Source organism: Ruditapes philippinarum, unplaced genomic scaffold (assembly GCF_026571515.1).
Source record: "Ruditapes philippinarum isolate M1 unplaced genomic scaffold, ASM2657151v2 ctg3397_1_1_1_1, whole genome shotgun sequence".
Classification (NCBI taxonomy): domain Eukaryota; kingdom Metazoa; phylum Mollusca; class Bivalvia; order Venerida; family Veneridae; genus Ruditapes; species Ruditapes philippinarum.
In genome coordinates, this window is record NW_026861694.1 from 124,214 (window position 1) to 142,044 (window position 17,831).

Consider the following 17,831-nt stretch of genomic DNA (forward strand, 5'->3'; position numbering starts at 1 on the left):
GGGAAATCTAGTTGAAAAATTATCTTATTTCTATCAAATGTATATACGCAATGTAAGTATAATAAAACATAACAAGATTGAGTAGAAAGCTAAAAGCTTTTAAAGAACTCATCTTCTCTTAAGAATTGTAAGATTTGCAAATCTGGCAACATGATTCCATGATGTATAGGCTGATCTACTTCAATACAAAAACAAACAAGAACCGAAGAAAGACTGTTTAAAGATGACATATAGTGTAGCAAAAGAAAAATACAAGACAGCTGTTTTAGAAGAATAATTGTTCTTGCAGCGGGAATTGATCGCAATAAAACTTGTTTTATACAATATCGTTGAGCTATTTTGGTCTAAAAATTCTGAAACTATACAAAAGAAATGCAATATTTCTGTCATTTATGATAGAAGAATAATTTGCAAATTAATATCTTCGGTATTTCCGATGTGTTAGCAATTATAGAATATTTTTAAACGGCATGAGTGTGTGGAGGATAAAAGTAATATTGAAATAGATCTTCTGAAATTGGCATGTACAAAAATCGACAGTTTGCATAGCGACGAAAGTAAAGCTGTATGTCTTAATTTTATTCTTTACCCATTTTCATATGGTTTCGTCTGCTACGTAACTTATGATAAAAGCATATGTTAGTAAACAAATAAAGATATTCGTTCTATTTGAAGAGGTTAGGACAAATTGGGTCCAATACAAACTATGTAAAAGTATACAATATATTAATCTATGGCCACAAATATGACAATTTTCATGTAAAGACATTTGAGGCAAACATTGTGTACATATAGTCTTCGGAAGAGAAACAATAAGCAAACAAACACACAATACAATCGGCAATATCATTTTGTTTTCATCAAGATTAAGATTACACTTTTTGTATCTGTAGTTGTTCAAGTTTCTTGAATTCAAACGACAAAGGTCATCTCCTTATATAAGTTCAGCAATTAGAAAAGTCCTAATTTGAAAAGTTTACATCAGATATCATTTATATACCTTTAATGCAACAACTTATTCTGTAACATTTTCTAATCTTTCTGCTTCGCTGACCTTGATATGTAAATTCTAGTTGTAGATACTCCAGAAAAAGGCTTTTCTAGCCAATTGTACAAGAATAATGTTGTCTCCCAAAAGAAACGTTTAATCAATCAAACAACATCCGTAGGATATCAAAAAGAATATCACATCATCACTATCAACCTTTATCTAATAAGATATATCAGAGATTTGTTTACAAGGGGTATAAAATGGCCAGGAGCGGAAAAGTGAATAACAAATAAATGTTGAAAACACTGAATCAAAGATATAATGGCTTGAGAAGAAATACTTAGAATATATAAAACATGATGTTCAATTCAATTAAATCAGAATCTTACGTTGTAAGGCACCAATGAGAACATAAAGACATTGTTTCTGTTGTGGCAGTGCGTTTGGTTCACCCGCCCATTTCAAACAACAACCATCGACACTCTAATTTACAATAACAAGAACAACAACAACAACAATAACAATAATAATAACAATAATATAACAACAACAACAACAATACAACATTAACTGCGATCGGCGCGTACATTTCTACTTGACGTTCTCAATCTAAAGCAATCTTGAATAAAATAAAACTATATCTACATGTAATATATATCTATTTATATAATTTAGCTTTATCTTATAAAATCTATTAACAGGTGCAGCATAGAATTTATCTGTTATTAACAACCATGAAAGTGTATGTAAAAGGAATAAAAATGTTTCGGAAGAAAATTTAATGTTGCTTTTATTTAGTAGTATTTTAACCATCAAGTAATGATTTCGTACATGTGTTATCTGCTTTAATGCAAGATACTACTATTATCTTATTCATACACTCAGCATTTTAGAAAATTCTTAAAGGTACAAACAAAATTCCTGCAGAACATATATTATAGATTTGTACACTACAAATACAATTCTACAGAAATGATAGTACAGGAATAGTTTGTAAGTGTTTATTTTATAGAATGACATTGCTTTTCTCTTTATAATTAATATCATCGGCTTACATGTAATAAATGTGGATGAAGAACATTGCTAATATATTATATTGCTCAAGAAACTTTTGAATTGAAGTTAATGATCTATGCTTGGAAATAAGTTAGACTAAACGGATAATAACACTTTTATAGACGCAGGCTGTCAGTTGATTTTGAAAGTGTCTTACATTTAAAGTAGTATTTGTATGTGCATATAAATCTAGTAATATTTTTCGTTTATGAAATAAAAAACTTATTTGCTGTTGTAATGACCTTTAAACTTTGTATTTGTAAAGACCAACCTTTTTCAAAGTACCGTAAAATTATGTTCTAAACATTGTTAAACATACGCTACAAAACAATAAACACATATTAAGCATGTCTGGAAACTTTCTCAGCAAGGAAATCGACATGTTCCATAACAACAAAAGCTATTCTGTGTTGTTTATCGTGTAATATACAATCCTAATGGGTGCAGTCAGTGATGGACGGGCGTGAAAACAATTGCGGCTCCATCACTTTTTCTTATATACGAATAACAATTGTATTAACAGCATCTGAGTATCTCTGAAAAAAGAAAGAAATTGCTGTAAGTTGTAGAAATGCAGTGTTCAATGCAGTTAATATGGCATACAATTTGCCATACATATTTACTTAGCGAGCCAGGAATGGTAGACTGAGTGTGTCAATCAGGCTCACTCATTTTCCAGATTTTTATATAGCAAAGGCAACTAAGTATTTAAGCATAATTGCACACGGGAATACTTCCTTAATGAGCTTCGAAACGTTAAACATAACATAGTTTTGCTGAATGTTAATCAACATGTTTTAACCCTCGCACAAAAAACGCCTATTAGTTCCACAGGACAGGTCCGAGGTACGAGTAAGATCGGCGATATATAAAATTGACAAGATTTGAACAGTTCTACCTGTACACCGCCTGCCATAAGCCAATCAAAGCAAATAATTCAATATCACATGATATCAAAATTGACGTAAAAAATTTCAATGAGGGATGCTTAAATGGACTCGCCATGTTTTGTCGGGTTACTTACTCGTACACCTGAAAAATACTTTTATCAATGTAAGAATTCAGTACTCGTCTTAAGTCTCTTGCAGGATAAACACAGCAAATTGCAATAAATTAAATGTAACAGTTGTTTCAATATTCATGGCTGATTGCAAGCATTTTTGGAAATGCTAATACTTGTACTCTACTATACTAACCAGAAAAGTACTGGCTGTTGGTACCTTGTATATACGACCGAATCACGCTTTTAATAAACCGAATGTTTAAGAAACGCCGAAAAGCAGTTATAATAAATAACTTTTTTAACTGGAAAGCGTATGGCAACTGTTGTTGTTAGGCATAACACTTACCTTAACTCTCAGAAAAGCATCCGCCGTATGTTTTCATTGGCATCCAATTATTACAATTGATTGTCCTATTTTGCTTATTTGTGAAGTTAACTTTGTTAGTATCTGCAATAGAAATTAGATTAAAAATAAAACTTATATTGTACCATGCAGTGTACTTACAGACACTCTAATTAGAAGAAAAATAAGTTTTAAAAACTAAAAACGTCATTAATTAACCCGAATGAAGTGAATACATGTAACAAGATGCTCATTGATAAAAATGTATTTTTTAAGAACTTCCGATATGAAAGACTATTACCTTAACAGTTATTTTTAAGTAGAATAAACATTTACTAGAGATTTGATAAAAATTTAATTTGGTTAGAAGAGAAAATAAAATATATTAATTAGGAATTCATTGATAACATTGAAACTTAATTGATAATGATAATTTTTATTTGATTGATCTCTTTTACTTTACTGTACGGCTTTAAAAGTATTATAAATGTAAAGTGCCTAAAATAATGGTTTGCGTTTCATAGAAAGTCACAATTGTAAACTGAGTCCTTGGTCAGGACAAACTTAAGACCGTTTCAATAAATAATTCTATCTTCAGTCAAGGACTGAATACGAAAGTTAAATATATCTTCTTGAGAAAAAATATGAAATAAAAAAAGTCATAACATAGGGGTCAAGTAAGGAACGCAAAACTGACACAGTTCTGGTCTCAAGACGGATTTCAAATTTAGGACTTTCTATGAAACAAATACAAATGTTTTTTTTATGAAAGTTTACCCTATCACAATAATTAAAGAATTACTAAACAGTATTGTTTAACAAAATATGTCTTCCAAAATTTCCCAAAGCTTTTAAGTGTTGACCAGCAGTTTACCATTCTATTAATTAATCAAACTCTTAGGAAACTATGAATGTATCAATCTCTATATTTTCCCTTTTAGATATACTAAGAAACTAAGATGATAATACATTTATATTGTTATCGACACAATGAACGTTGTAAAGCAACTTCATGACATCATTCAACGTACTGACAAAGTAAACGTATAAAAACATTGCCAAGTTCTGTAACAAAATCAGATGCAAAGCTCGTATTTAATTAATAATTATATTTTATGATAATTCAATAATAAAAATAACAAAAGCAGACGCATTAAACAAAAAAAACCCAGAACAATCAAACAAAACAAAAGTGAAACAACAATAACAACAATAAAACTCTTGAGAGGATGACAAAATACAGCAATGTATATACATACAGATAAAACACCTAAATTCATAACAGGTTTTCATAATGACAGCCATGCATATAGACACATACCATATTTTTAGAGGTAACGCAATAAGAAAATACACATGTATGTAAACGTCTGAAAAAAAATAAGGTTGTATCAAAATATAATATAATATATTTGTTTAGGAATAATGTTGTCTCAACAAAGAGACATTTAATCAATCATATACGTTTTATGGGATAATGTTGAGCTATTTTGGTCTACAAAATTCTTTTCAATTGCTCAATACATAATCTGTAATGCTTCTATGAATTTATGTTAGAAGGATATTTGATTCACAGAATGCTTTGTTAAACATTTTGTATACCCAAAAATACACAATAGATTACATTGAACACCAATATAATAATCGCTTTAGATAAGACAGATATGTTGAATTCTTTAAGTCTAAAACTTGTACTGCTGTGTTTTATAAGATTGAATTATGAAACGTTTTAAAACAGATCAGAGACGTAATTTAAAAACATTAATGCATAAAAGTGCACAGTCTGAAATATTTGATTTTATATAATTATTTAGATTCTTATCAATTCGCAATTGCAAGTTAATTTCTTAAAAAAAATATCAGGACTTTTATTTTTACGACAGAATTGAAAATCTGTAAAATAGATTGTTGCTGGCACTATTTGCAAGGCTGACATAAAATGACAATAAACTTTCAAACTTAAAAAACATTCATACATATGACGTGATCGCAATCCATATGTAATATATTTATTTCTTTTAATGCTGTTAACATTTATGGTATAACTGTAGTATTTTTAGTCTAGTGAATTATTAACTTATATGATTAAAAAGGCCATTACACATAAATATGGAATTGTAAACAGAGATGGCTTTGCTATCTTTGATGAAATGGTAGAAGCTTCTCTTTTGAATTGAAGCACAGTACTTTTTTTAAAGTTAACTCAAGTCATAATTAAAATATAAGGAAATATCGTATATAACTTGTCCTGGTCAAAGTTTTTGTTGAAAGAAATATTGATGTTTCAAAAAATGTACATAAGTTTTTAAAAGTACTTCCTTTTTGTACTTACAAATTATGAAAATGATAGTAATGAAAAAAAGTCATTATCATCATTATTATTATCATCATCATCATCATCATGTTCACAAGTATCATCATCATCATTTAATGTTGTTTGGAATCTTTTGAATCTTTTTTTGATTAAAACATTTCGAAATTATGTTCACATTTTCACAGAATATAATTTCTAGTCTCGCCAGACAACAAAGTCGTCATCAAGACTTAATCTACACTCTTCATATTTGTGACGAATCTTGGAATAAGAATCTTGATATGTCTCTAGGAATCTTTACCAAATAGCAAATTTCTAATTTAAAGAGTTTTCATCAGAGATACCATTAGTTTATCGTTATGCAATTACTTACTTTGTAACATCTATCTTCTTATCATTCTGCTTTGCTGATGTTGATATGTAAATACTAACTATAGACGGTAACGCCTCTTCAAAGACTTTTCCAGAATAATGTATCCTGACAGCAGCATTGAATCAGTCACACAATATTACGTTTTTTCGTAAACGATAAATTGCGTCATTCGTTTGTAAACTGTTGTCATCGCGATTGGTTTAGATAATCATGCATAATGTAAGAAAACTTTGACGCATACTGTTTTTTTACATGGATCGTTAACATTCCCTAAAATCATTTTAGGTGCGCTGGTTTGCAAACTTTCAATAACTGTAATAAAAATTTAAAACAATAATGACGTTTTAACCCTTAATATAAAAACTACGTATGTGTTCTCAAAAATGTCAATAGTGCGTATTGTTTTTCATAATATAACTTATGGGAACATTTGTGACAACCCTTGTGAATCTGAATGAATATGTTATGGATGGAAATAATTTCTTATTTCAGAAGTACTATCAATGTAATTGACTCAAATCAGACAAATCAAACAACTAAATGATGTTATGACTTTGAAACGTGAACTTGAAGTCGCTAACATTTTCCAAAGAGGCAAGTCTGAGACTTTCGTACTTTCTCAACAAAATTTCAACATTTCCCATTATATGAAAATAACAAAAGCTTTTCCATGTTGCTTATCGCGTAATAAACAATGTTAATGGGAGAGTCATTGATGGACATGCAAGCATTAGCGGCTTTATATCTCCTTCTTAAATACGAAAAACAATTGTTTAAAATGTTGTAGGTGAAGCTTATCTTATGACTTTCAATTGTTTACGAGCATTAAGTATCTACAGCTCTCCAAAATGTGGCATCATACCTCTTCACACAAGAGTTTATGTATTAGGAATTAACTAAAACATTAAATGAAGGTTCATAGTAGGTCGCGTTCTCAAGTAGGTCGCGAAATTTTTTAAATGCATAACATTTATGAGGTTTTAAATTATAAGCCCTGGAACTACATGTATATTGCTAGGGAAATGGATATTTTTGCTGTTCGACATAAGCAGATGATGACTGAAACGACGACACAAGATGAGAGAAATTTCATCCGAAATGCACGTATTGCAAGATCTAGAGGTTTTATTCCTAGAATATCACGCTTCTACGTATTTTGTTTTGTTCTTGTATATTCTCATCATTCAATTATTACAATTGATCGTCGTCACTTGTCAGTTTGTGAGGGTAATTCTGTTAGTATCTGCAAATGAAATTAGATTAAAAGACAATTTATACAGAACCATGCATTTAACTTTGAAACACTCCAATAAGAAGAAAAATAAGGTTGGAAAACACCATATATCAGTTGACGTGAATAAAGCGAATAAACGTCTGCTCATTAATATTTTGGATTTATAAAACTGTTAATGTTCTTGTAAGAACTTTTAATTTATCATTCATTTAACCTCGCAATCAATATTTTAGTTAGCATAAACATCTAAAGATTTGATAGAATTTGATAACAATATACATATATATATATATAACGATGAAAATGACATTAATCAATAATATTTGATTGATCTCTTTACTCAGCTTACTATATCATTATTGATCACAATCATTTGATGCAAACTCTCTTAATAATATACTATAGAAATATAAGGGCTGAAGCAAATGCAGTTGATAAATTTTCATGAAAGTTTATCTTTGACATTACCAAGTTAAGAATAATAGCTTTTCAGATATCTGAATAATATTACATTCGCTAATAATTCAGATGCAAAGACAATTTTCAATTATTATACATGTATAATGAAATATTTTTCTTTAAAAACAGTAAAAATAAACGCATCAAACAAAATCGAACAAAAGTAAAAAACAATTACAACAAAAAACCGCTTGAGTTGATAAACAAAACTAATATGTGCATGTAGTTGTATACTAATACATAAAGACAAAAATATCTACATACATGAAAGGTTTTCATAAGGACAGGGGTGCATATAGACAAATACCACAGATTTAGACGTTAGGAAGAAAAAACATATTTGATTGTCTGAAAGAAATAAGGTTGTATCAAAACATAATACAAGATCTTTGTTTAGGAATAATATTGTCTCAACAAAGAGACGTTTAATCAATCATATACGTTTCATGGGATACTGTTGAGCTATTTTGGTCTACAAGTTCTTTTCAATTGCTTAAGACAATATGTAATGCTTATGAATATGTAATGCAATATGAATATGTAATGCTTCCTTGAATATTGAATATAGAAGAATATTTGATTCCCAGAAATGCTTCGTTAAACAAGAAGTTAACACATAAATACACGAGATATTACAACATAAGTATTATAATTGCTTTGAATAAGACAGATATGTTGAATTATTTCAGTCTAAAAATTAAGCTGCCGTGTTTAACAAATGAATAAAGATTGATAAAAATTTTTCTCACAAAATAATGTAACATGCTAGAAATGTTATTGGAAATTCTTGAATAAAAGCTGCACACGCAGATATACATTTAAGAGAAGACATAAATTCACGTACAGATTCTCATGTTGCACTTTCTTATTTCTACATGCATCACCCAGTAAGTAATGTAAAAACAACTAAATTTAATGACTGTGTCCTTGTACTTTAATTATGAAAACATACTGTTAAATGACATCGCAATAGCAAATGGAATGCAAAGCATAAACGTTTCACTATACGAATTGTTGATAAATTGAAAGCAGAATTACCTCTTAAGTCGTAAACGTTTATGCAAGAATAGCGCTAATTATATGTACCATTTCCACCGTGGACTTGTTAAATTCACTTAGGTCAAAAATAATAAAAAAGACTTAAAACAATTTTAAATTTTAACTTTGCTCAATTGATGCACTAAATGCAGAAAACATGTAAAGGTGATTAAGAAAAATACTCAGAGTTCCTTTAAAACTCGAATTTTATACACTATTTTGCCCAATTTGTATAAAAGCGTTGACTACTTGTCATTTTGCACAATAAAAAATTAATGTATTTTCTGGGAAAAATGGAGAGAAAGATTGATCTAAATCCTTTTCACAAAACTGATTACCTGGGCCTACATCAAATCGTATACAAGTATCAAAAATTATTTCTTTGTCCACCATGAAAAAAAAGACCTCAGTGGATCTCCTTTGAAAGTTTTCAGTGTTTTTGGAGATTTTAATGCGCGAAAAAAGCATTACCCCTCTTTTTTGAAAATCGTGATGTACTTTTCTTGTCCAAAGTTTTTTATTACATGTTTATTTCACATCCATGCATATCAGTTAATACATTTATTACATAATACATAAAATACTTCTAAATTGTAAGTATCCCCATTCACTATAAAATTATAGGAGACAGTGAATATTTATGTAAATGGCTATGTATTCTTGACATTTAATGGACGACATGTTTGTATTGTTTTCAAAATACTCTGGGCATTGACATTATCCAGATTGGTAATCATGATTATACTGAACCATTTGTTTCCAAATCAAGTTAACATCATTTTGTAACCATCAAGACAATGAGTGTTTGAAGAGGTCAAATTGCAAATTTGGACTCATGTGGTTCTGGTAAAAACAAAATACATTGTGTAACCGGAGACATTTGTTTATTAAAACAACAATTGAACGAATTTAGTACTTCTACTTCGCTAACCTTGATTTGTAAATACAAGACAACAATCGTTTTTTAGTATGGACACATATGGCAATAAAAGGCTTTGAAGCCAATTGTATTGACTCTAAACCGTAGTGTTTAATCAATCAAACAACTTCACTTCCATATGTTTACGAATTTCTTGTCAATAGTTTGTCAACTTGATTTGAATCAATTGTATAAAAAAATATACAGATTCAGATAGAAATATATCATGCTTGAAATGATGAAATGACTTTCCTTTGTATCATTCAGTAAAAAATACTAACACGGACGATATACACATAAAAAAGGAAGCACATTAACCCTTCTTCACCTTCTGCCATTTTTTATGGCTTTGCAACTTTGCACAGCTTTAAATTCAAAATTTAAAGGATTTCAATATAGAAACACGAAAAAGTAAGCTTAGGATTTTAATATACGAGAAATACAAAAATATAATCAAATTATTTATATTGTCTTTGTCTGACTATTGATATTTAAGCATTGCTATCAAGACTTAAACATAATATGGAAATATATTTTCTTTATCTTATTCAATTCTTTGCATTCCCATGTCAGATGCCATTCTAGAAAATTGATTAAGAATTGAAAATTCTTCAAATATTACACTTAACCAAGAATGATTTTAATGCACTTTTGCAATCAAGTGTTTCTTTTCCTCGACAATTACATCGCACGTGCAAAGCTTGCAAGACATATCATCGTACGTTTATGTCGTATGAATAATGAATTTTCGTTTGTTGTTTTAGGACGGGAAGTATTATTGTAATGATATGCAATTATTAAATGTATTAACCTAACAAGAAATATTCCAAATGCAGCAAGTGCATAGAAGAACAACATTCTTATGATGAATGTAAATAATTCATAAAAAGATCTACAAAACCGTGTTATATCTAGGACAAAATGATTCCTTCAACAGGTACACTGATATTTTGCAATTACTAGTTAAATAATCGTGAATCAATATACAACACAAATGAACATTAACCTATTGAATTATTGGAGAATAAATAAATTGTTCCTGAGGGAATCTGTAGTTGTCAAGATGCATTTCAGTTAGTATTGTTTAATCAATCATATACGTAATTTTGACAAAACATGCAAACTTTGTATCTGTAACAAATTAAACGTAAATATATCGACCCCAGGGATATTGCATAAATATCATATTTAAAATGGCATTTTACATAATTATATTTAAAGCTTATTATGCAGTGTATACTTACTAGGAAGTGGTTGAATTTAGCATGATTAATATTTTTTCATTAATATTTTTTTATTATTGTATTGTAATGAGAGTTGCAAAGCGTTTATTTGTTCGTTTTGATTTTTTACGGCACATCAGCACATAACTGGTCATATCATTTTATGTTTTCATAAAATAACTTTTTGTCTCATTTTAATAGTTGTTCCCTTCAAATAACAGAAAGAATGGCTTAGAAATGTAACGCTGCCTTGAATTCATTTTATTAATAGTTATCTACGTGAATAAGTGTTTGATTGGAAATTTGAGATGGAATTGTCATCACTGTTATTTTAATTACTACATATGACTTACAAGTAACCATACATTTGAGAGTCGAGTAAAGTCATACAATGTATTTTTTATAAACTGTTATGAAATAATGACCAATAGATAACAAACCAAACCCAGTAAATGTAATCATAACATTTCCATCAACATCTTAAACATAACAGCACAATCTGCTAAATGTGACTTTTATTTACATGTAATGTCATAAATATAATGATTATATTTTACGAGGGACTCAACAGCTGTCAGCGTTTTCTTTACAGAATGAGTGGAAACTTTGAATATACCACGCATGCTTCCATTTCGAATCTATAAAAAAACAAAATGATTATTAAGATTAATAGCAAATCAACATTAATATTTTACTAAGAAAACAAAGTTAGGACACACCGCTTTTTATGGAAGCCTACTGCTGTGTCACATTGCATGATAACCGCCGTATGAACGCATCTGCGGATGTTTTTAAATTCAAAATTCCACTATTTTCGTGTTTTATGTTGATTACTGCTCAAGCCAGTTCTAGGGGGCGTTACGGTAACATACACTTTGAACAGGCTCAATCAAACGGAGCCAGCAACATTTTCAATTTTGTCGTGTTGGGCATTCTTTAGGGATTCTGTATTTCTCTCTTTTTTATGCCGAGTCATCATACCATCATTATTACATACTGACAATGTCCTTTATAAATTACAAAATACGATTTGCATTGTTTCAAAGGCAGTAAACACATAGACAATATAAATCCCTGATCAACAATAATATGAAAAGTTCTAAAATGCATGTATCAGCATTTTGGCATTTCAAACCAAGAGGCAAAGTAGTTTTCCATTAGACTATGTTATTAGAACAAACAAACAGACACTCACATCTTTACGATAAAAAACATTTAACAATACATCGTGTGGTGTTTAGGATCAGATATGTCACAGACGTTGATGAATGATACTTTTTCTTTATTTTGAGATTATAGATTTTGTGGTGGTGGGTGTCGCCGGATCAGTATCACCCTTTTCGTACTAGAGATATCGTAGTATTTTCTATAAATAGATTTTCTTTTGTTTTGTCTTTATTACATCAAACGCTTAACAGTATTAGTTTATAAGAAATGCGCATGATGGCAACAAGAAAAATGTAATATACAATCAGGAATATAAAGTATCTCTGAATAATATAACATAATGTGAGACATCATATGTTTTAAAGTTATGCCGACATAGAACTTTTTTTAACATTTATTCTATAATTAGGCTCACTGTCACTAGATTGAACAGCCTTAATAATGAAGCCTGTCTACTTGATTACCTTAACCTTAATTTTATCCTTGCCAAGAGGCACATAATTCTGGAAAATAAGTGATCCCTTGGAAGCATTAATCACAACAAAATTACATAAGAATTGCAGACTCGGTTTGTTTGAGTCTGTACATGAGAGATAATGTATAAGTGCAACATCCCTCACGCCCCCTAGCACCGGCCTGAGCGGTACTCAATTCTCAACACTTAATAGTGCTGGCATCAATGATCTGATTATAAAGGATATTATTGCGGTATAATTGTCTTGAATATGTTTCGATTGTCCAATACATATACTGCTTTACAGTTCTAAATATAATTAACCAAAGTTAGAACAAATACATACTTTTAACTGTACGAATGGTAAATAAATAAATCATAGAATATACCTACAGTATATACTGTGTGTATTTGGTGCAAAAGAGAAAAATCTCCAACAAACGTACTTGTTGTTGTCTTTTTAAAAAAAGAAAATTTTTATTAATTCATCATACATTAATACAAGTGATCCTAAATAGACTTTTAAAATTGAAACAATTCAAAAACGTTGAAGGCATTGCATTTTTGGGGTTTTGAAATTGTTCCGGAGCTTGTAATTGTAATTCGGCGTGTTATATTTACTTTTAAGTAAATGAGCGCTTGAAAATATATTAAAATGAATATTAAATAGTTAAATGTTTAAAATGGCTAAAAATTGTATATTAGTTAAATAAGTAACTAAAAATCTGGAAATAAAATGATCCTTCAAAAGCATTAATCACAACAAAATTACAAGAGAATTGAACTATCCCTGCGACATACTGATAAGTTTTGAATTTCAAAAATGGTTTATAGTTGATAAAAATATTACCTAACTGAAAGGCATTTATTGTTTGTGTTTGTTGTTATGTAAATCCTTCACAAGTAGAGATAAATGAAGGTTTACAACAGAACTGTACTCTGATCCTACTGTATGTTTTATTAACTTTTCGGACTTTCAGACTTTCGACCTTTATCCAGATAATACAATTCTTCTAACTTTAAGTTGTTACTTCATGTCGATCTTACAATGTTATTATAAACAGATGTAAAAGTTTTACTTGAATTTATTTATAAGAGCCGTTCAAAACAGTTTTTTTTAAAACTACATTGAGTGATATTAGAAACTTTTTAACAGTTCATTACCCTTACGGATTACATCTGTTCAGTGATATTAAAGAATATTTATTAAATGCGTAACATATTGTCTATTAACGAATTGCTTCCCATTTCTCGAATTATCGCAATTATAATAGACAAAAACAGTGCTACAATTTTCCGCTTATCTTGAATCAAATGATTTTTAGTAAGTATACATAATAAACGCAAAGAAAATAATTATGCGAGTCTTAACAGCTGGTATATTGTTCCAAGAATTCATTAGAGAAGTAATGTTTCCCCCATTGACTGCAGAAAGAGTTCTGCCGAACTATACTTCATAATGTGCAGCTAGTTCAGCAAGACATGATGGACGGCTTAAGCGATGTATAATACATCCTAAACAACTTAAAATTGAAAAAAAAAATGCATTGGTATGCATTGCATAATTACTTAAATTTTCCTATAATACATGTTTTCAACGTGTTTTTACCCATACTTCTTGAGAAGAAATATGCATGAGTTTTCATAGCTTTAAAGGAGTGACAATTCACAGTAATAATTTGCAATGCATTAACATCTTTGTGTTATAGGCTATCTATCCTATATTTCAAATAACATGATTTCGTTTCTTTTCAGAATTTCGCGGAAAATATCTTTTGACTGGTGAAGGTACGAGGGTTGTTCAAAAAGTAATAGGACTGCAGCTCTACTGTTCACATTTTTTCATCTACGTACACGAGTTTACAAAAATCGAATATCGGAATTTGTCCTCTTTATACAGTGAAAAAATCAATACAATATGTTTAAAAACAACAATTCTGTACAACTTACAAATGACAAGGGGTACGCGACCCGGCGCACGCTAATTGTTAAATAAATGACGTTTATGACGTAGCAAAATAAATTCAAAATGTAAACTGCGTCATTCTTTCTGAAATTATTCTCCACAATGTTCTAGGTGCTTGAATCATGTAACTTTAACCAGAACTCATCTGTGGAGATGTAGCGAAAAAAAGCAATCACATTTTCATTTCTTTATTCGAAACATGCCCGGTGGCCGGCAACTTTCGGTTTGATCTCGTGATTTTGAGTATTCTGGAAGCTAAACGGGCATGGATATATAATGTAAATGACAAAGTGATTTATATCATTTATTTACACATGCCATCTTACATTAAAAAATATTCTCTTCTGAGCACAGGCTATCATTTATTAAATGAAATGCACAGGCTATCATTTATTAAACGAAATCGAGAAAAATTGACACCAATAATTACCGCGTATCATTATCAAATTTATTCAATGATAACACACACATATATACATCTAATAAAATAAAATAGTATTTAAAACAAATTCCCCCTATTCAATAATTTTCTTAGAACTGAAAAAGTATACCCGATGCAAACATTAAACATGCCAGACAGTTCGCGAACTGTATATCGCCGATACTTTCGTGTCTGTGATCTCATATTCACCGTCTTTGAACTGCTTTCTCCACCTGAAAGCGAGAGTCCTAATTGCCTATAGTTCAGCGATTTCTTGTCTGAATGACGTCAAATTTGGACAACATGACACTTTAATATGATAAAATGTGTTGGTGAAATATTAGGGGGAAAATACAACATATTATGAATAAACTGAAAGTACAAATTAGCGTCAAAATATTTTTGATGCGCTGCGCCGGGTGCGTGTTACCATGGTTATTTAATATCACAGGGAACACGCGTTTAGCGCAATAATTCAATAAACTTATGCTGAAGTTGTAGAAAACAATTAACTATTGCCGTGGATATGAAAATATTTAAAATCAAATGGAATATAGAGACATAAGACTCTTAAACCTATTACTTTTTGAACAACCCTCGTACTGTTTTGAGCCATTACTTTTCTCAACTTTAAAAGCCCCATGAGTGAAAAAAGTTTGCACATTGCGTTAATTGTACAAATCATTATAATTATCATTCATATTTTTATTCTATTTAATACACACTTGTTACTCCTCATAAATGCTTTAAAAGGTGGTATCACAACTGGATTGTTTGTTTGTATGTTTCATTTTACACATTTTTTCCAACAGTATTTCAGTCATATAGGCGGGTAGTTTCCTTACCATCGTTTCTGAGTTACACCAGTACTAGACTACCTTCCTCCGCGCTAAACTACCAAAGCATCTCCCGGGAATCGAACCCCCGCCAGAGAGGTAACTGGATAAGAAGTCATCGACTCTAACCCCTCGACCACGGAGGCGGTAACTGGATTGTGATCCTCAAGGTGTTTATATTATTTTTAATAATCTTTACTTTTTCTTTACCATTTTGTCTTTGGGAACTAGAGGTTTTGTAACGTAAGAAATTGTATGAAAATGGGGATAAAGAATAAAATCTGATGTCTTAATGTAAATGATAAAACAACTATATTTATTTCATGTATGATAGCGTAACTTTAGTCTATGATTTGATAATGATGTTAAATCTATATGTAACGATTAATTACATGTATACAGACGTATCTACTATAATTTATCTAAATATATTTTTGATGCCATATGTCTTCTGTAAAATGCATATTGATAAAATAATTAAGTCTTTATTTACCTTCTTACAAGTTGTCTCACGTAGAGTGTTTATTAAGAGAAGTGCGAGAAAGATATGATCATTTTAGAATCGTCCTCTTGTGGCTGAAGAGATGCCTGAGAAGATTGCGGCCTTAAAATTGCAGCTACCTTTTATCTCAGCGTGATCGTTAAAAGGAGAATCACGGGTTCGAATTACTATGGTATTTGCATGTCTTAGCTCCAGCAGCGCAGGTGGATATTTTGGACCTTGAAGTTTGTAACACCAGAGGATAGCCAAAATTATCTTTTCTGTTCCGGCGCCATATAATCTACACTGTATTGGTGCTCCGTAAAGGCGACCAACACATCAACCAAACAAAAATATTTTGAAATACTTATAGTGATCATCGATCCCTTTATGTGTGTCTTTTTCCTCCTTTATATTATTTTTATGATGCTTTTCCAAGCCGCGTAAAATTGTCGAACATTTTTATATATTTATAACTTTGAAATAATAATATAACTACTTGGAAGAAAATCTTATATATGGTTCATTTATATATTTTTATATAAGGCAAAGCGAGACAAATGTGCTAGTACCGGTAATTGTCAAAATCAATTAACATGTTGAGACTATAGCTTTCAAAAAATTGTATTCTGATTAATAAAACTAGAAAGCAATTTAACAGTTACTCCTGAGACCCTAGGACGTAACTTAAAATAATCTTCGTAATGAACTGGTAATGTTCACTTGATAAAGAGAGTTTATTTTATAAAGAGAGTTAGTTTATTTTATGTTTTAGGAAGTATTTATGTTTTATGCTAATCATTTGTCAATTCACTTATTAGTCAATCGTCTTTAAGTAAATAATTATTTTGAAATATATAACTCATTCTGCAAAACTTGACGAGATAAAAATTGAGCATACATGTGACGATATATTAAACCACGTCAGTTAAAGTTAATCCCGGTGTCTGTAATAAAATCTGATCACGTATTTTTACTTTATTTTATTGACATTCCTTTCATCTGCATTTGTGTTTTCTTTTACGTGTTGTATAATCATTATCTCATAAAGGCAGCCTTTGATTCCATTAAATGTTTCCGTTACGAATAACCTCATCATCTTTGATATTTAACTGGAATAGAAGAGGTTATTCAGTACAAACCTTTCAAAGCAAATCAATTGTGTGTTATCTCACAAATTTATAACTTTTTATACGTCATGTGGTAAATTTATTTTGCCTTTCTTTTTTATTACTTGAAAGACAATCCCTTCTTAAGAAATTTTATTAATGTGCAGATGCTTTTGCAAACAGGCTCAACGAGGTCACCAACGTAAAACATGCTCATGAAATCCAATACAACTATTCAGCTTTGCTTCAACTGTCCTAATTGACCAAAAACTATTTCGCACATATCATTATTTTTTTAATTATTTTCTTTTGCTAATATAAGACACAGGAGAAATTATATCATCATAGAATGCTTCTACCGTTTATTGTTTGAGCATAATTTTGTCTCAACACCATGCTATTTAATCAATCAAACGAGGTGTTTATCAAAGCGAGGTTTCTCTG